Genomic DNA, 21,856 nt, shown 5'->3' on the forward strand with positions numbered 1-21,856 from the left:
CCAGAGAGAGTGAAGAGAGTGAGAGTTTCTGCCTGGTAATTCAGAGAATTCTTACAGATTTTATCCAAGAGCACAAAGGCAGTACCTTTACAAGGCTGTAAGCACAACAGCATTACTGGGGTTGGGGTAATTAGGGGTGTCCCCTAATCCAGATGCATCTTAGATCACAACACCCAAGTCCCTTCGAATACCTGGAAAGCCTTCCCAAGAGAGGCAGGTACAAACAAGCCCACACTGTGAAGGCTACAATAAATACCTGACTCTTGAATACAGAGACACCAACACATATCCACAAGTATCAAGACTATCCAGGAAAATATGTCCTCACCAAATGAACTAAGCAAGGCACCAGGGAAACACATATATGTGACCTTTCAGACAAGAATGCAAAACAGCTGTTTTGAGGAAACCTGAAAAAATTCTAGGTAACACAGAGAAGGAATTTAGTAATCTGTCAGATAAATTTAACGGAGATTTAAATAATTGGAAAGAATCAAGTAGAAATTCTGGAGCTAAAAAATGCAATTGACGGGTTTAAGAATGCATCAAAGTTTCTTAATGGCAGAATTGATGGATCAGAAGGAAGAATTAGTGAGCTGGAAGACAGGCTATTTGAAAATGCACAGAGGAGACAAAATAAAAAAGAATGAGAGAGAAAGAGAGAGAGAGAGGTAGAAAGTTTATTCAAAGAGGTAATAACAGAGAACTTCCCAGACATAGAGAAAGATATTAATATCCAAGTACGAGAAGGGTACTGAACACCAAGCAGATTTAACCCAAAGAAGACTTCCTAAACGCATTTAATAATTAAACTCTCAAAGGTCAAGGATAAAGAAAGGATCCTAAAAGCAGCAAGAGAAAAGAAACAAACAACAAACGACCGGGCTCCAATCTGTCTGGCAGCAGACATTTTAGTGGAAACGTTACAGGCCAGGAGAAAGTGGCATGACATATTTAAAGTACTGAAAGAAAAAACAAAACTTTTACACTAGAATAGTAGTTCAGGAAAAATATCCTTCAAACATGAAAAAGAAATAAAGACTTTCCCAGACAAATAAAAGCTGAGGAATTTCATCAACACCAGATCTGTCTTATAAGAAATGCTAAAGAGAATTCTTCAGTCTGAAAGAAAAGGGAGTTAATGAGCAGTAAGAAATCATCTGAAGGTATAAAACTCACTGGTAATAGTAATTACACAGACAAACATAGAATATTACAACACTGTAATTGTGGTGTATAAAATACTCATATCTTAAGTACAAAGACACAAAGATGAACCAATCAAAAATAATAACAACTTTTCAAGAAATAGAAAGCACAATAAGATATAGAGACAACAAAAGTTGTCAGAGCTCTGAGACGAAGTTAAAATGTAGGTTTTTATTAGTTTTTTTCTTGCTTGTTTATGCGATCAGTGTTAAATTGTCATCAATTTAAAATAATGGGTTGTAAGATATTATTTGCAAGCAACATATAACATCAAATCTAAAAACATACAATGGATACCCAAAAAATAAAAAGGAAGAAATTAAATTATACCAACAGAGAAAATCACCTTCAACAAAAGGAAGACAGAAAGGAAGGAAAGAAGTAAGAGAAGATCAGAAAACAACAAAATGACAGGAGTAAGTTCTTACTTATCAATGATAACATAGAGTGTAAATGGACTAAACTCTCCAATAATAAAAAATAGAGTGACTGAATAGATTTTTAAAAAATAGAGTGGCTGAATGGATAAAAAGAAAACAGACCAAATGATCTGTTTCCTATGATAAACACACTCCACCTATAAAGATACATATTGACTGAAATTAAAGGGATGTTAAGTAGACATTCCATGCCAATGGAAGCCGATAAAGGGCAGAAGTAGCTGTACTTACATCAGACAAAATGGATTTCAAGACAACAATGGTAAGAAAAGACAAAGAAGTTCATTATAGAATAATAAACGGGGCAATCCATCAAAGGATATGACAGTTGTAAATACATATGCACACAATACTGGAGCACCCAGATATATAAAGAAAATATTATAGGAGCTAAAGAGAGAAATAAGCTCCAATACAATAATAGGTGGAGATTTCAACATCCCCCTTTCAGCATTGGATAGAGCTCTGAGACAGAAATCAAGAAAATGTTGGACTTAATCTGCACTATAGAACAAATAAACCTAATAGATACTTACAGAAAATCTTATCCAATAGCTGCAGAATACATATTTTTCTTAGCACACAGATCATTCTCAAAAATACACAATATGTTAGGTCACAGAATAAGTCTTAAATGATTTAAAAAATTGAAATAATATCAAGCATCTTCTCTGACCACACCGGAATAAAACTACAAATCAATAACAAGGGGAATTTTGGAAACTGTACGAGCACATGGAAATTAAACAATGTGCTCCTGAATGACCAGTGGGTCAATGAAGAAATTAAGAAGTAAATAAAAAAAATTATTGAAACAAATGATAAAGAAACACAACATACCAAAACCTATGGGATACAGCAAAAGCAGTAGTAAGAGGAAAGTTTATAGTTATAAGTGCTTACATCAAAAAGGAAGAAAAACTTCAAATAAATAATCTAAGAATGAATCTTAAAGAATTGGAAAAGAAGAGGAAACCAAACCCAAAATAAGTAGAAGAAGAGAAATCATAAAAGTAGGAGCAGAAATAAATGAAATTGAAATGTCAAAAACAATACAAAAGGTCATTGAAATGAAAAGTAGGTTTTTTTGAAAAGATAAACAAAATTGACAAACCTTTAGCCAGATTAAAAAAAAAGAGAGAAGACCTAAATAAATAAAATAATAGATGAAAAAGAGACATTACAACTGATATCACAGAAATTCAAAGGATCATTAATGGCTACTATGAGCAACTATATGCCCAAAATTGACAAATCTAGGAGAAATGGGTAAATTTCTAGACACAGCTTACTAAGATTGAACCATAAAAAAATCCAAAACATGAACAGGCCAATAACATGTAACAAGATTTAAGCCTGGGACCTAATGGTTTCACTGCTGAATTCTACCAAACATTTAACAAAGAGCTAATACCAATCTGACTCAAACTATTTTGGAAAATAGAAGAGGAGGAAATAATTCAAAACTCATTCTACAAGGCTGGTACCACCCTTATACCAAAACTAGACAAAGGTACACACACAAAAGGAAAACCGTATACAGACGAATATCCCTGATGAATCATGATGCAAAAATCCTCAACAAAATCTTGCAAACTGAATTTATCAACATATTAAAAATATCATTCATCATGACTAAGTGGGATTTATCCCAGGGATGCAAGGATGGTTCAACATACACAAATCAATCAGTGTGACACATCATATCAACAGAATGAAGGATAGAAACCATATGATCATTTCAATTGATGCCGGGAAATGCATTTGCTAAGTCAACTTCCTTTCATAATAAAATCCTCAAAAAACTGGCCTTAAAAGGAACGTACTTCAACATATGAAAAGCCATATATGACAGACCCACAGCTAGTATTTTACTAAGTGAGGAAAAACTGAAAGCATTTCTTCTAACATATAGAACACGACAAGGATGCCCACTGTCACCACTGTTACCCAACAGTACTGGAAGTCCTAGCTTGAGCAATCAGACAAAAGATAGATATAAAGGGCATCCAAATTGGAAAGGAATAAGTCAAATTATCCTTGTTTGCTGATGATATGATCTTATATTTGGAAAACCCTAAGGAGTCCACAAGATTACCATTAGAACTAATAAACAAAGTCAACAAGGTTGCAGGATACAAAATCAACATCCCAAAATCAGTGGCATTTCTATAGGCCAACAGTGAACAATCTAAAAAAGAAATTAAGAAAGCAATCCTATTCAATCCTATTTAATCTGACAACAGATAAAAATAAAATACAAATCTTAGGAATTAACTAAAGAAGTGAAAGATCTCTACAATAAAATTTGTAAGAAACATTGATGCAAAAAATTGAAGAAGACACACAAAAATAATAGAAAGACATTTCATATGATGTATTGGAAGAATTGCTATTGTTAAAATGTTCATACTACCTGAAGCAAGCTACAGAGTCAATGCAATCCCTATGAAAATACCAACGACATTCTCCACAGAAGCAGAAAAAAGAATCCTAAAACTTACAGGGAACTACAAAAGACCCAGAATAGCCAAACCTGTCACAAACAAAAAGAACAAAACTGGAGTAATCACATTACCTGACTTCAAATTAAACTACAGAGCTATAGTAACCAAACAGCATGATACTGGCATAAAAACAGACACAAAGACCAATGGAACAGAATATAGGACCAAGAAACAAATCCATACATCTGTAGTAAACTCATTTTCAATAAAGCAAGAACACACATTGAGGAAAGACAGTGTCTGTAAAGGTGCTGGGAAAATGACATCTATATGGAGAACAATGAAACTAGACCCCTATCTCCCATAATATACAAAAATCAAATTAAAATGGATTAAAGACAAATCTAAGACCTCAAACTATGAACCTACTCGAAGAAAATATTGGAGAAACCTTCCAGGATATTGGAGTGGGTAAAGATTTCTTGAGTAATACTCCTTAAGCACAGGAAATCAAAGCAAAAATGAACAAGTGGGATCACATCAAGTTAAAAAACTTCTGCACAGGAAAAGAAACAAGCAATCAACAAATTGAAGAGACAATCCACAGAGTGAGAGAAAATATTTGCAAACTACTTTTCTGACAAGGGATTAATAAACAGAATATATAAGGCACTCAACAACTCAATAGGAAAACATTTAATAATTTGATTTAAAACTGGGCAAAATATATAAATGGACATTTCTCAAAGGAGGACATACACATGGCAAACAGGCATATGAAAAGATGCTCAACATCACTGATCATCAGAGAAATGCAAATCAAAACTACAGTGAAATGTCTATCATCTCCTCCCAGTTAAAATGGCTTGTATCCAAAAGACAGGCAATAATAAATGCTGGCGAGGTTGTGGGGAAAAGGGAACCATTGTACACTGTTGTTGGGAATGTAAATTAATAAAATATATGATCTAGAAATCCCACTGCTAGGTATGTACCCCAAAGAAAGCAAATCAGTATATTGAAGAGATATCTGTACTCCCATGTTTATTGCAGCACTATTTGCAATAGCCAAGATTTAATAATCCATTTTAGTGGATCCAGTTTTTTGGGGGACTCAAAACTGATACATTTAGTGTGTTCTTTAAGAAAAATAATATAGATATTATTTTTCTTAATATATAGAATATAGAGGTAGGTAGGAAAATAAATATTTTAAGAAGGAAAGGATATAACAAAAACTGTGAGTTATAAGAGGTTGACAAACACAAACTTTATAATTTAAAAAAATAGTATTTTGATTAGTTAACTGCCAGACATATACCCATAACAATTATTTTCCCTTTTGTGATTACATACGTTTTTATCACTTCTTCATATAGAAATAAGGAAATATGCTTTATAGAGATAATCTAGCATTCCTACCACAATCACACTACCATGATTGATATGATTGATCAATTTTATTTACTTATGCTTTTACTATCGGTAATGTAGAAGGTTTCTTTCATCTTTATGCCTCACTTTGACAATATCATGTAAATTTGTAGAACTATCAAATTTGGGAAAAACTCTGTCAAGTTTTTTTCTTATACATGAGCTCTGTAAGATTTGAGAACATTTTACATTTTTCTTTTGTTGTGGTTAATTTTAAATGTTTTAAAAATTGATGACTTTATTAACCTGTTTATGTCTGATACCCTTGTTGTGAAGATGTATTGTGTTTTAAGTTATTTTCATCAATGTAGTATTTTGTATTAAATCAGCAAAAAATCAAAATCATTTGCCATTGTGTTCCAGTGACCCACTTTCTTTATTAATTTGATTGTAAAACAATCGAAGGGCCTATTTATAACTATTGGGAAGTTATCTTTCCCTGTTAACAAATTACTGCTTTTGATGTGATACTTTTTGTTACAGTTTACTTCTCAAAGTTAGAATAATTTAAATTTATTTTCTCAAGTATTTATATTGATTTTTGTTTCATATCAGTTTATTTTGTATTTAAATATTCTCTCAGTTCTTTAACAAAATAAATACAAAGATGTCAGAAAGAGATCCTTTACATTCATTTCATATGTTTGAATCAGGAGCTCGTAATTTCATATTTGTTTTTATAAAACAGTTTAAAGCAACTTTTAAAATTAGAGTTAAATGTACATGAATTCCACCAACCTTTTACTTCTCATGTATTGGAGCTTTTTAAGTCTTTAAAAATATAGTTCTAGTCTGTCTCTAAAAAAATAAGCAATGAAGATTAAAAGATATTTTAGAAGTAATTAGAATATTGTTAATTATGTTGCAAGGTCTTATAATGAGAGAACATTTTGTTACATGAAAACTCTTAAAGATCGAAGTTTGCATGTATTTAAAATACTCCATCAAAAAGAGAAACTTGAAAATATGATAAGTGCAAAATATCAAAGTAATCACCTTCAGGTATGGTGGAGACTGCTTTTTCTCTGTGAGATTAGGGAATAAATCAATCAAGATATACACTCTGTTCTTAAACGTTTTAAAAAAATGCTTGCAGCTGGTCTGTGAAAAACAGGAGAATGAAAAGACAAACCATCGACTGGAATAAAATATGTGCAAAACACATACCTACCAATGAACTTGTATAAAAATATACAAAGAACTCTTAAAACCAACAGTAAGTAAAAGAACAACCCAATTTAAAAATGGACAAAAGATTTGGACAGAAATCTCATCAAACAGGATACACAGATGGCAAATAAGCATATGAAAAGATGCTCAACATCATTTGTCATTAGGGACTTGCAAATTGAAACAATAATGATATAACATTACCCTCCTATTAGAATGGCTAAAATCCAAAAAACTGACAATAGCAATTGCTAGCCAAGATGAAGGACACTGGGAACTCTCACTTATAGCTACTGGAAATGCAAAATAGTAAAGCCACTTGGGAAGACAGTTTGGCAATTTCTTATAAATCTAAACATAGTCTTACCATATAATCTGGCAATGGTGCTTCTAGGTATTATCAAAATGAATTGAAAACACGTTCACACAAAAGGTTGCACACTAATGTTTACAGTAGCTTTATTAATAATTGTCAAAAAGTGAAAGCAACCAAGATGTCTTTTCTTTTAGGTGAATTGATAAACAAACTGTGATACATCCTTACAATGAAACATTATTCATTGACAAAAAGAAATGAGCTATCAAGGCACAAACTACATGGATAAATCTTAAATGCATATTGTTAAATGACAGAAGCCAGCCTGAAAATGTTCATACTGTAGGATTTTAATTATGTGACATTCTGCAAAAGGTAAAAGACAGTTAAAACATCAGTGGTTCATGGAAGTTCAGGGAGAGGGGAGAATCACTGAATACATGAAGAACAAGAGATTTTTTAAAAGGGTATTTAAATAATTATGTACGATAATATAATGGAGGATACATGATATTATACATTTGTCAAAATATGTATGTGAGGTCACACGTTTTATGCTTCCAATGTACTTTCAGGAGCATAAAACATGTGACCTGACATGCATATTTTCTAGCTTTTAACTACAGCAGTTTTGTTAAATTCTATTGTGTTTCTTCATTATTAACAACCGAAAAAGGTTTTTTATGGTTTGTTTGTAATTGTAAACTCTACATTACTATTTTCCTGGCAGGAGAAAATTTCCGTTTTGGTCAAGCACTAATAAAAGCTGAGTTCCTACTTAGAATTTCACCCAACAGGGGACTGTTATGATTGTGAGAATTTTCCACAGTGGGCTGCTGGGTCCATTCATTTCAAATCTTGTTTCTCCTCCATTACACACATACTTTTGGTGCCAGGTCTATAGGACATGTTCACATCATGATACAGCCTCTGGCCACACACCTTTGGGTCATGATGCCCTGGTGAGCTGGTGCCACGATTAGTAGAAGTGTCACTGAAAGCCATTCCCACACCAGAACAGCCACTGATAAATGAAAGTCGCTGCAAAGTTTATAAAAACATCACGATGTGAACACATTCCTCGGCCCCCTCTTGAAACTTATAAATAACCTGGATAGGTTAGAGTTTTTGAAATGTAAACTTCAGAAAATTAGCCTCTAGCTTCCAGGAGTCTTTGAAAGTTATCTTTTTTTTTTTTTTTTCTTCAATATTCAAGGTGCCATAGCAGTCAAGATAATAAGCTAAGAGTGAGAATGGGAACAAGGTGAGTGTTTTGGAAGAGAAAATAATGTATTAAATAGTCTGTTTTGAGAATAGAAAAGCAAATGGTCTAGGGAAATACAGTGCCTGCTTGAAGTTCATGGAAAGGAATTTATAGAGAGACCAGTAGACCTGAAGGTGCATTGTGCTCTAGCCATGTTAGCCATACAAGTATAGACAAAGGGTGAGTAGAGAATGGGATTTGAGCCAGGCTATGGTTTACCAAACAAATATTAGAAAGTAAGAGGGACCAATGGTGAAGAAGGTGTATGCAGGAGGACAATGATAATGCTGGACCACAGATTTTAATAACTACCAAGGAAGGGAAGAGAGGGCATCAGAGGTTGACAGTAGTACAAAAAATGGTAGAATCAATAGGTTGACAGGTCCAGTGAGTTAAAGGATTGTTAGGATTGGGGTATACGAGGGAGTAAACTGGAAAGATATAAAGTTGTGCTCAGAGATGGAATGAATGCAGTTGATGTAAGAATGGGTTACAGTTAATGGCAACAGCAAGGTGTATAGGAAGACCATGAGACCGATCGGTTAGAATAGTGTTGAAGGCATGTTTCCCAGGATGACAGAAGTTCAATAACCTGAAAGTGCAGGATGTTTAAAGGCCCATTTATGGTTATATTAAAATCCTCAATAATTAAAAGAATAGTATTATACAAATGAATCCAGTGACAATGATCCATCCAGGTGCTAAACCCATCAATAAACCAGGTGTAAAAACCTGGGAGTTTCTACATGAAAGCAAAAATGAGTAGCAGTGGGTATATAATATGATAGCAGGAGATTCTAATCTACAAGGGTCTAAGTATGAGAAAAGAGTGACCCAGAGGCTGCAACGAGGAGCAGAGGGAACCCACCTCCAGACCCAGTAACACCTGTAGGAGGAACAGAGTCACCAATTGAGAGTGCTGCTGAGGCTGATATGTCCTTGAAAGAGAGCTTCATTTTAATTTTGAGTTAGGTAATTAAAAAAAAGTTCTGATAGTATGTTAGATTTTGCTGAGTACTGAAATTCCAAAGGGCACACATTATATTACAATCATAATGCCTATCTATAATTTCCTGGTTATTAGGGTGCAGTGGGTAAAGATTTATCTAGGTTAATGTAGTGTTCCACGTTCTCCTAATAAATGAGAGATAAGGTTAGAGACGGATATTGCATACAGATGCATACATAGTTTGCACATGCCAAAAAATTCCAGAAGTTAATGAGGAATAATTAGCAGTATTTATCTCCAGGGAAACTAACTTTAATGTTCAAGGGGGACTTTTAACTATATTTTATACCCTACTCTAGTGCAATACTGCAGTGTACAGTGTGAGAGAGTTAAAATGTAAATACTTGTTGGCTCTTTGATATTAAGAAATTACTAATAACTTTTCTTAGGTATAACAAGGGTACCAGGGTTATGCTTTCTAAAAGTTAACAACTAGAGATATACATAGAAATATTTCCAGATCAAATACATTTAAGTACTTTCCTGAAAATGATATGAAATGGGGAGTGGATAGGGAGTTTAGATAAAACAAGATTGTTTAGGAGTTGAGTAAGGTTGAAGTAGGGTTATGGTTATATGAATTTGTTACACTATCTTGCCGACTTTTGCATGTATTTCTAATTGTCCATAACAACAATCTTAAAAAATAACTTCTCAGTGCAGTAGGTGATAGCCAAATAGATCACATTTTGTTTCAATTCCACTAATTATCATTTGCACTACATTTGAGGACTGCAATTATATCAGTATTTATGGACCCAACCTTCATGTTGTTTATGGATTAAAGACAACAACGAGCAATCCAACAACAAAAAAAAGATGAGGTGGCTCAAGTAGAGCCTTGTAGGCCATGTTGAAGAGTTTGGGTTTTATCTCAAAAATAGTGAGAAGCCATCCAAGTGTTTTAGCCAGAAACACACACACACACACACACCCCAACCAGATGTCTCCCTATTATTCACTATAATGTGACGAACTGGTTGAAAAAGGGTGAAAGTAGAATCATGTGATCAGTTAGGAGGCTATTCTAATCATCTAGTCATATATTGGTCGAAGTTGGCAATATAAAAGGTAAACAGAGGAGAGAGAATCAGCAAATTCTGAAAAGAAATGGTGGGCGATAAGTGTGGTGTCATATAGCAAGGGTATGTGCTTGAGAGTCAAATAGCATCCAGTGGTTAAGCAGGACGATTATCTACTGCCTAAATCACAGAAGCTGTAGTGGGTTTTGATCTTGTCATTCCTCTTCTCAGAAACAAGCAAAGGAGTCTAGGCTTCTCAGGGACTCTAAGAATAGTGTCTGCACTCCCTGTTGTTACATTGAAGGCTCTGGCCTTATCTCTGCGTATGTCTTTTTATACGGTGTATGCTATGGACATACCTGTTTGATTTGATAAAATAAGATTAGAAATTTTATAACTTCTTTCTATGGAAAATGCTGCTCTGACTGGGCATAATTCTCACTATAAAAATTTATCTCATCATTCTTAGTCCAAACATCAGCTCCTCCACGGTACTCCTCATTCTGTATCCATTTCTCCTTCCTGCATGCCCTAAGCTATATTATAGTGTTTTTCTATATATCTATTGCATTTCTTTTCCCCAACCAAGTTATAAATCTCTTGAAAGCAAACATCGTGTTAATTCATTGTTTATTTTCCTTGATTACTTATCTTAGTAATCAATATTTATTGAATTTAAATAATTTCATATCTCCTTGTGTCCATATTTCAACAAAATCTAGATTAATGACAAAAGTTTCCATAAAAAATTTTGACTGTAGTTTAATAAATGCTCAACCATGTTGTAAACATATGTGATAAACTTAAGATATAAAATGACAGGGCAAATTTATGAGAGTGCATAAAATTCTTTATTTAGAACAATAAAGTATATGTATATATAATGTAAATTTAAATTCAAACCTGTATAAAAAAGGGTTGGGACATACACCTATTTTAAAAAGTACACATACAGTATATACACATACACATCACATTTTACAACCTTTTTTATTTAATTAAATTTCAGTCATAATAAAACTATTTAGAATAGTGTTGACATACATTTACATTATTATATGCAAACTCCAATCTATGACTGAACTAAGGGTATATCTGTGCATCCATCTAAATTAATACTTTTCAAGTCCATTGGTTAAAAAAATGGTGGCAAGTGGACACTATAATCACATATTAATCCTTAGAATATAGGAGAATAGAATATTTTGATTGGAAAATTATATTTAGTGAGTCTTGTAGCTCAGAGATCAAGTACTGGAAAACGGTGTGGTTTTTAGTTTAAACAATTGTTTTAATTTTATTGTTAAAAACATCATAAGGATGTAGTTGGAGATGGCAGTTATAAACAAATTTACAATGGTTAGTAAACATTTCAGGATCACGAATATCCACTTTAGCATGGATTACTTCTTTAAAAAAACACCTTGTTATAAAATGAAAGTACCATTATTTTATTTTTACAAACAAAGGCATTTCAAGACTAGTTAGTGGAAAGCAGCAACACTATGAATTGTGTGATCTAATTCCACAAATGAACTAATTAGAATTTCAATAATGGTTTTATTTTAAAGCCAATTTCAAAATAATGTTGTTTCAAAGATAAGCTGGTTTACTTTAGAATTCTTATCCCACTTTCCAATTTTAAAGTGTAATTAATGAATTACCCCTTTATAAATTGGTTCTAAAATATCTTTTGGCATTCAAAAACTTTATGAGCATTTTACATTTTTTGCTCTTAGTTTTCAATAAAATGAGAAGATTTAAATGCTCACTTTGGTGCATTTCCAAATGTTATACACATCTTACAGTTTCTGATCCTGACTAATATGACTAAAATGTACTACTGGTTTTCATTCTTTGGAGGTGATCCAAAATGTTTATTTAAGCAAAGGAAAAAGCCATCTCTTGTGTAAATGGTGATCCAATTCACCCTACTTGAGACTGAATTTCACTTTTACTAATGGACACTATTTACATTAGCAACAAGAACAGCAATGACTTTTTATGGTCAAGATACTTATTCACAGAGTCCAGAATTGGATATTTTCTATGGGTTAGTTTCAATGCTATTTTATCTTCTTTGTCAGTCATATTGCAATAGGACTCACCCCTAAGGAGTGATCTCTGAGTTTACCATATAGATAAATACAAAATTGAGATCCAAAGAGGAGAGGTGATCTACCATATCAGTTAATGACACACTGGAGGCTCTGGATGATCTTTTGCAACATCCATTCCACCAGGCCAAAATGCATTTTTGAAGAATATATTTTTTAAATATACAGAATGCCTAAAAGCTCCAAACTGGAATTACATTTTGAAATGAAAACTTGGCTGCAGTGAAACATTTTTAAATATCCATGATTTCTGAATGAATTTTTCTCTTTATTTATAACTTCAGTTGAATTAGAGTAGCAAAACTGGATACAAAGTTTCTCCAAAGTACTTTAAAGTTCAATGAAATGTATTTATTTATTACTAAAACCAGTAATTCATTAGGTATGCATAAATTTTTCATAATTTTCATTTTTTCACATACTTTTTAAGAGAATAGGCTACTTGTTCTATTATTGTATTGAAGAAAAATCAATTTGTCTCTGACTCATTAAAAGGTGGCAGTGTGGTAAGCGCATTAAATTACAACACAATATCCAGCAACACTTCATTATCACTCAGGAGGCACCATTTATCATAAAGCCGTTTTTTAAATAGACTTGGTTTCTACCAAAGAAGTACGAAGCTTTCAGTATTGTTGAGAATCTGCAGACTTCTGAGATCATTTTAAAAGGTAATTTTGAAACCTTGTAAGATGGAACTATCAGATACATGGCACCAACTGAAAAGGCGATTTCATGGTTTACTATGTCAGCAGTGAGTTTTCCATGATTTATGAAGAAGGATATTCAGAACACATCTGGGATAAAATAAGCAAAGATAAATATATATATTTTTTTATCTCAAAGCAGAAATGACACAGTTAATGTCCAAGCAGCTAGCATCCAAAATAACGTTCAGCATTTTTCTATTGTTCATGCATTTTATTCAACTTTAGTGTTTTAAAAATTGGCAATCCATGTAACTTTCAGTGGACCAATACATTTAATAAGCAGGACACATCTCCCCTCTCCTACCATGTCAGATTTAATAACTTATTGAATTTGTTTATTTAATTCCATTGATTAAGACCAAGTCCATGAGTGTTAAAATCCAGCTACTAGGTTTGAGGACAAAAGTACATTTATTATACTCTTAAGCACATTAAGCAGCATTTTCATATGCTGAAGCAAACTGAAACCACTGGTTAAATAAATCAAACTACTAGATTGAGAAGTATCTATCTTCTCAATCTATACACGACCTATACACATAACTCATATTAATCTCTATCTATTTTCCTGAAAACAATCAATGCTACACACCGAGACAGGACCTATCAGCAATTAAGTTGATCTCTGGTTTTATTACTAATCAAGTGTACCATGGGATATCTGAGGGCCTGAACACCTTAATGCAGCTTCTCAAAGCACCTGGGTTACATCTTAGAGAAATTACTCATATTTAAGGAACCACAGCATGTTAGAGAAGAAAGGGACTGTAAGAATCATCTGGGCTCTTTGGTACAAAAAAGAGCAAAGGCCACTTACTGGAGTTGCATCTGGATTAGCTTTGAACAGAAGCTAAAATCTAAATATACTAGAAATTCTTGGACTTCTGAAATGAAAGGAAAGCTAGCAGTTAGTTTTCATGCCCTTTTGTGTCACTACATTGAAAACTGTCATCTTATGGTTGTAGAACATGGCAATAATGTTATCACACAGATTAAGTTTACTAGGAAAGCTTTGGATTCCTTTATGTGTACATTCAAGACATGTTAAAAGAACTTTCATCAAAATAAACCATAAGAAATCATTCTTTGACTTTACTCGGACGTTTTCTTGAATATTAAAAAAACTGGCAAGGGATATTCACATAATGTCTTATAAGTTCTAGTTTAAAAGCACAATGTCCATCTTGGGAATTCCTGCCAAATTCACTCTTAATATGACAAACACTGTCACACATTTTAAATAGCAAAACTGACATGCATAACTACATAAAGCTTTCTTTTTATTTTTAATTCAAAAAGCTTAATGAATATAGAGTGCCTGATTTTAAATAAATGGATCCTTTAAACTGATAATGGTGATTATACTATAAATAACTAAAGTTTCCTCATTCCTTGCATTCCAAGTAACCTAGTTTTCAACACCCATATTAGCACGTGGGCTTGGTTTTCTAATGTTAGATACTAAATGTCATAATTTATTTTTATTCTCTCCCATGGTGGAAATTGAAATGGGACCAATCTTACATTCAGCATTTTCTCCTAAGTCCCTTTACATAGCTCTGTAATAGTTTTAGAGTATAAACACATCATAACATATTTTGCAAACACAATTTATACACCCCATAGTGGTCAAGGGAAAAGGCAGACTTTCCCAGGATGCCGATGTCCTCCTCAGCAGACTGTTCTGATATTCAGTGTTCTTAACTTCTTTCTGCGATGACTCTTTTGGAGAGTCTCCCCTCTGCCAAGGCATAATTCAGTACTGGCTCCCTTGCATAAATGGAAGCAGGCAACCATTTGCATTTGTTTAGTGGGATATGGATGAGCATGGTTTACATCGGGAAGAGATCAAAATCAGACCCATATCACTAATCAGTAACTATAAAGCTGACATGCTGCCAACTCCAATCACAGTTCCCACTGCTTTCTACACTGTACAGTGGCTGACACTACTGAGTTTTAAACATTTTTTTCTAGATCCCTTTGAGAAAAAGTGTTACCCCTACTATCCAAGCTGAAATCTACTTGCAAAGACCAGGATAACTACAGGCTGCAGTTTGTATCTGAAGAATAAAGCTAGGTGTTTTGTCAGCAGACATTTCTGGAGCCATGCAAATGGTGCATGCAGTCTGAGACACGTGCTTTCTCTTCCAACGTCAGCTGCAAGTTCTAAATGAGACCCAAGTCCTGCAGGTCCTTAAAATAGAGTCCTGCTCCATGCAAGTTCTTCTTTATAGATGATTAATTCAGTGCCAGTTTCACAGTAAAACATTCTGTTCCAATTTCTGAATCATCCATATAAAGTCATGGGTAGCAAGAACAGAAAAAGATGTGGTCTGTCACTCCAGACAGAATATGAATTTGTTTAAAGCTGCTTCATTTATGAAGCAAACATGAACTGTTACCAGCCTAGAAAGGAAGGAAACAAAAAGAGAGATTATGGTGTATCTGCCTTCTGCCTTTTTAAAAATCTCAATAGCTGAAATCATATATGACCACAGAATGAGTAACAGATTTACAATGTATGCTTCACTTACATAGCATAAAAGAACTTGACAAATGTTTTCTTAGATGCAGTGATCAGTCATTTTCTATGATCTTCCCGGTAACACATTATATGAAGCAATCTTACTTATTGTTTATTATCTATGTCCTCCCATTAAAATATAAGCTCCATGAGGGCAGGGAGCTTCTCCAGCTCTTTTACCGCTGTACCTCCACTCTTATAACAATGCCTGGCACTTAACAGATTCTCAATAAATATTTCACTCTGTAACTTTCATACCTCCTGATATTCTACCAATGATCTCAGTTTGTGATAATATAATTATCAACCTAGTTAGCTTTGAATTTCTCTAGCAAGACTATAAAAGGTAGTAGATGGGGGTGAAGGGAGAAGGATTGATGAACAAAGAAGTATCTGGAGAGTGGAGACCAGAGAAGTGGAGATAGATGGAGTAGCATGAAAGAGATCCCTAGGACAGGTGGAGAAGCTGGTCAGTGGCCACCAACAAGTAATAGCCTCACATGGCCACTGAGCCACTCTAGTATCTTGACTATCTAGTTAGGTTCTAGCAATCATTTCTCCCAGCTGAGGAAATAGCAGCAGAAAGACTTCATCCAATACTTCCAGCCAAAAAAAGAAAGACTGAAATCTTGGCACCACATCCCAACAAAGCCTCTGTGGAAGGTTCATTTGGCCTCGGTGTAGCTTATTGTACTTGTTGAAGCATGAAAGCCATATTTTGTTTCAGTTCTTCAGAACTTGTGTTAATCTACTAGCTTTCAGATGTTTCAACTTTCCAGTAAAGTATTTGAATTTCTTCTCTACTTAAAAAAATATATATAGATGGTATCATCATCCCATCTTCAATCACAATCTCTAAATAAACGTGTTTTGCATTTCTCGTCTTCTCTGCTCAATCTCTTTCACTACTTTTGTCCTTGTTTATCAACCCAGCGTCACAGGTCACTGTTTTTAAAGTATTGAGATCATTACACAGATTAGCCATAAAATTCCATCGTGTGAGTAATAAGAATTGCAATATTTTCCCAGTCTCTCTAAATGTAATATATTAAAAACTGTCTTATACAATTTAACAAACAGAGAACTCTAGAAGCTAGACAACCTGTATTTACGAAATCAGAATTAAATCTAGAACAAAAATTAATAGATACTAAGATAAAACTTCAGAAATCCAAAATATATAGAAAATATTTTAAAAGCATGGTTAGAAAGCAAAAGGGAACCACAAAAAGCAAAAGAATGTATTTTTTAAAGGTATAAATAGTTTGAAACACAAAGCTGAATGTAGAGAATTAAATGTAGGACGGGCATGGTGGCTCACGCCTGTAATCCCAGCACTTTGGGAGGCTGAGGTAGGCGGATCACCTGAAGTCAGGAGTTTGAGCCCAGCCTGGCCGACATGGTGAAACCCTGTCTCTACTAAAAATACAAAAATTAGCTGGGTGTGGTAGTGCACACCTGTAGTTCCAGCTACTCAGGGGCTGAGGCACAAAACCCCTTCAACCCAGGAGGCGGAGGTTGCAGTGAGCTGAGATCACACCACTACCACTGCACTCCAGCCTGGGCTACAGAGCAAGACTCTCTCTCATAAAAAAAAAAAAAAAAAAGAGCGAGAGCAAGATAATTATATAATTATATGTAGAGAAGATTGGAAATCTATTTTTGATTTTGTCCCTGGGTCACTTAGCAAAGAAAATAAACTTAAAGACTGACACCTGTTTTCCCATAGAACAAAACTACAATTTTTATAATGACAACCTGGGTCTTGCAAGAACCCTTGTGAAATAAGAAGAGTAAATTTATCATTAACCCTCATTACACATGAAAAACCAAGGTTTAAAAGACATGAACTGGTTAACTGATATAAACTCATCTAGTATTACACACCAAAGAGTCAAGGCTTGAACGCAAGTCTAATCCCTTCTAATCATCTGCTTTACAATCTATCTACAGAAACCAAACTTCCAAAGCATTGGAAAAGTCTTAGGAAATATCTGGCAAAAAATCACAGATCTTGTCATTTGGTAACCAACCATTCCCAAACCTTGAGGCCTAAATTTCCAAGCTTGACTTGAAATTGTCCTTTATTCCAATTCTAAGATTTATTTTCTTCCCCCTTAGGTCAGATATACAGGGCATTTTGTTTGTATTTCTTTGGTGAACCTCTCCACAATCAAACCCATGCTATTTACTATTAACCACACTGGGCCATTTCTGTGACGAAGCCATTTTTCTTTCAAGGTCTCAAATAAGATTCTTTGCAGATAACTCTCAAATTGCAAATCTATTCTTTCCAGGCCTGACTGTTATCTGAAGTTCCAGTCTAACATATTTGGCCACTGATTAGTTTCAATAATATTTACCAACAGCTTCTTCTCCTGATTTCACATTTCCTGTTAATGCCACCACACTCTGGTAAGTCCCATAGTCTCCAAATCATTCTTGAGTTCTACCTGTGATGACAAGTCTCACATCCCATTAGTAACTAGGATTTGTCGATTCTTTTACTGCAATGTCTTCAAATGGTCTATGCTTTCTCATTTCCTGGCCCTGATGCTAATTCTGTTGTCATTCTCTCTCACATCTTATTTGAAGACCGGCCTGGTAAGTGGACTCCATTTCTCTAGTTAACCATTCCCATACATCTTGCCATACCAACAACGAATTAGTTTTCCCACACTTCTGCTTTGATTGTCACCCACATCTTTCTTACAGCATTTTATCCCAATAGCTCCCTATGTGACACAAGCTTATATTTTAAGCTCCATTCCTGGAATTCAAACCCTTTCTCAAACTGATGCTCACCCTTTCTTCTCAGCATGTTAACTCTTTATATGTGACTTCCACTGAAACCCAACTGTCCAAACTGACCCGTGAACATAGTTTCTACTTTGGGACTTTCCTGACTTAGTTTACGCCATGTGCTCTGTACAGATGCTACCTCCATCACTTACAAAGTGAAGCTTTTCTCCTATTGTTAGTGATTTCTCTCTCCTTTCAAAAATAGGTAATTGTATTTGGGTGTGCCCAATTCTAAGATGTCATCCATGCCAGTATCTAGAACTGTGTTGAATTCACAACTTGTAGGACCACATGCAGAGGCCTGGACTTTGATCAAAGTAACTTTGTAAACTTTTAGTTCACTTTTAAAAATTGGTTATTATGTATATGTCTGATTTCCTTTTGTAGGCTATAAACAATCTGAGGACACAACGAAGTTATATTAAGCTTTGCATCCATCAATGCACCTACTAGAGTTTGTTGGAATCACATTTGTGGGAAGAGTAAAGAGCAAAAGTTTCCTGTAATGTATTAACCTAAATAAAGCTTTTAATATAATGTATCTGTTTTATTTATTTATCTTAATCTTTGCTATACACAACCCAATATGAAAAAAGTTTTTGTAGGATGCTGCTATGGATACTTGACATAAGCTATGTGACCAAGTAAATTTTTAACTTTTCACATAGCTATTCTCATGCATGGTGTCAAATAAACACAACTTCAGTTAATTTTTTATTTTTATATTTTGAGGCCAGGCCTTGCTCCATCATCCAGGTTGGAATGCTGTGATTTGATCATGGCTTACTATAGCCTTAACCTCTCGGGCTTAGGCAATCCTCCTGCCTCAACCTCCTGAGTAGCTGAGACCACAGGTGCACACCACCATGCCCACCCAATTTTTAAATTATTTGTAGAGATGGGGTCTCCCTATGTTACCCAGGCTGGTCTCAAACTCCTGGGCTCAAGTGATCCTCCCACCTCAGCCCCCCAAGGTACTGGGATAACAGGCATGAGCCACCACTCCTGGCATATTTTTTCCTAGGTGCAACTTTTTTTGTTGTTCTTTCTAGTTCAATATATTCCTTCCACGTTTGTTCCTTGTATTTAAGATATTAAACCCTCCTTCTTTTCATTTCCCAATTATAGGTTATTTCCTTCAGAGAACTAGCCCATATGTTCTCTATTCTACTGTTCCAATATTTGTCTTGATTTAATTTGTTTCAGTTGGTGAAACTTCCATTTCAGGGAGAAATCCTTGCCATAAACCTGAGTCATTCCTTGTATTTTCCTCTTCCTTGCTAACCAAGCAAATGATTATAATCCAAATTATATCTATTTTTAAATGTATAATTGCAACTCCACATTTTATTTCTATCTTGGTATTTTTTACTACAGTTACTCTTATTTTTTAAAAGATTTTCTCTCCTACCACATCATAGTTTGGTCTCCCAGACTTTCCCTCTACTACACACCTATCTAGGCCTAGACTTTCCCTCTACTACACACCTATCTAGGAACTAGACTTAAGAGTTCCTTGGAGGGTTTCCCATCTCTGTTAGTATGAGGCCAAATGTAAGGGTTTACTTCATATAATGGGTAGTCAACAGATGATTACAAATGATATACACTCATTTTTACTTTGGGGTTTTCAGATTCTTGATGATGAACTGGCCCTTTTCTCCCTCTTTCCCTACTTTTCTCTCAGCATTTGAATTCTTATGTACTCATACACACATACAAGTTTATTTCTGTTTTTATCTTCATATATTTTATTCTCATGTTATTGTAATTCTGAGATATTCATTCATCTTTCTATTAATTTATTCAACAAATAGTTATTCATCATTTATATGTGCACAGTATAAGTGACATTGTTTAGTGGGGCTCCAAAATTAAATTAAGAAAAAAGAAATCCTGCCCCCTAAGAGCTTATGGTTTTGAAAAGGGCACAAAATATTCATTTAAGTGACTGTGATGTCCTACCAAGGGTCATATGAAATCTATTTAGAAGGCCACAAATAGAGATTATTTTCATTTGAGAAGTCAGCTTTTTGTAGGTGGTAGTATGTGACCCGAGCCTTGGCAGAGCTTTGCAGAGATGATGAGTAAGGCACTTTATGAAGGAGAATGAGTCATGTTTTCATTCATTCTGTGATCTATTTCCCATTGACTACACAATAAGTGAGCTGGGTTTTTTTTTTTTTTTTTTTTTTTTTTTTTCTGGGTAATTCTGGCTTCTTTAACCTAGGTAATGTGATTCATTTTATACATGAGTAATAATTCATGCCTTAAGAAAAATAATTTATTAACTTCCTATGTGATTATATTCCCTCTTCATATACATACCTTGCTGTCTCATTAATCCAAGCCAATAAATTAAACACACACATTCACACAAAAGATAAAAACTAACCCTACTTCAGAAGAACAATCTTCTTTGCCATTTGTTTAAACTTTCATTTAGGGCTGAGTCACTCACTCAGTCTCTCATTCAACAAACATTTATAGAGAGCCAACAGTGCACAGGTAGCATGTTAGGTGTTGAGGGTACAGCAAGAAACAGAAAGACCCAGCTCTTGTCTTGGAATGTTAACTGAATATTCAAACATTCATAAGTTGTTTGACTATGGTTGCTTTAAAATACCATATTTTTTCCTCCTAAACAAGTGGCCTGGGTTTCCGTATCCTAATCCACTCCCAAATGTCATGGGACAAATGTCATAATTAAAACCACATGATTAAAGACCCGTGTGCCAAAACAGGATCCCAGCAATGCAATCCCAAATCAAACAACAGAGGACATTACTTGAGCATTTAAGACTCAATTAACCATTTAATGTGTGGTTTGTGAATGCTGCTTGAGAAAACTGAAATGGCTGTCAAGAAGAAGAAGAAAAGGAAGGAAAAAAACAAAAAGAAAACAGTGAATCTCATCTTGTGGTTCAAAGGCAAAAAAATGAATTTCTAGGAAAAAGCATCATTTCAGCTTGGGAAATATTGCTCCAGAAAATAAAAAGTGTTAAGCAAAGGGTCTATCCATTTACATTATTTGACAGGAAGAATGAGCCTAGAAAGAAGTGGGAATGGGCAGCAGAAAACAGAGGGTGCTATTCATGGTATGGACATGTTAATCAAGAGTATGATTGAAGGTAAAAGTGACAGAGTGTGTAGAATAAAGTATTACAGTGTTAGAGAAATATGCAACATAATTATATCATGTTATCTTGAGTTGTTAAAAAAATGTTGTTGTATAACCATAAAAGTAAGCTCATACAGGAGGCCAGATACTTTATGACTCAGCTCCACTGAAGAAGATTCAGCCTAGAGATAAATCTCTGAAGCTGGGACAGGGGTTAAAGCTGGAAGGGCAGTTACTTGCAGGGTAAAGAAGGAACTCACTACAGACT

At 34.4% G+C, this 21,856-nt stretch overlaps 1 protein-coding gene across 2 annotated transcripts in view; it reads right to left on the bottom strand.

Annotated features, from left to right (window-relative positions):
- Window positions 1-11,143: 11,143 nt before the first annotated feature.
- The window catches only part of KITLG (KIT ligand), an 87,792-nt gene continuing 77,079 nt past the window's right edge, over window positions 11,144-21,856 (bottom strand). For both annotated transcript variants that reach the window (XM_023205352.1, XM_023205300.2), the window contains one exon: window positions 11,144-15,547. The gene's annotated coding sequence lies outside the window, so the exon portion shown is untranslated. The remainder of the gene's footprint in view (window positions 15,548-21,856) is intronic.

This window comes from Piliocolobus tephrosceles, chromosome 10 (assembly GCF_002776525.5).
Source record: "Piliocolobus tephrosceles isolate RC106 chromosome 10, ASM277652v3, whole genome shotgun sequence".
Classification (NCBI taxonomy): domain Eukaryota; kingdom Metazoa; phylum Chordata; class Mammalia; order Primates; family Cercopithecidae; genus Piliocolobus; species Piliocolobus tephrosceles.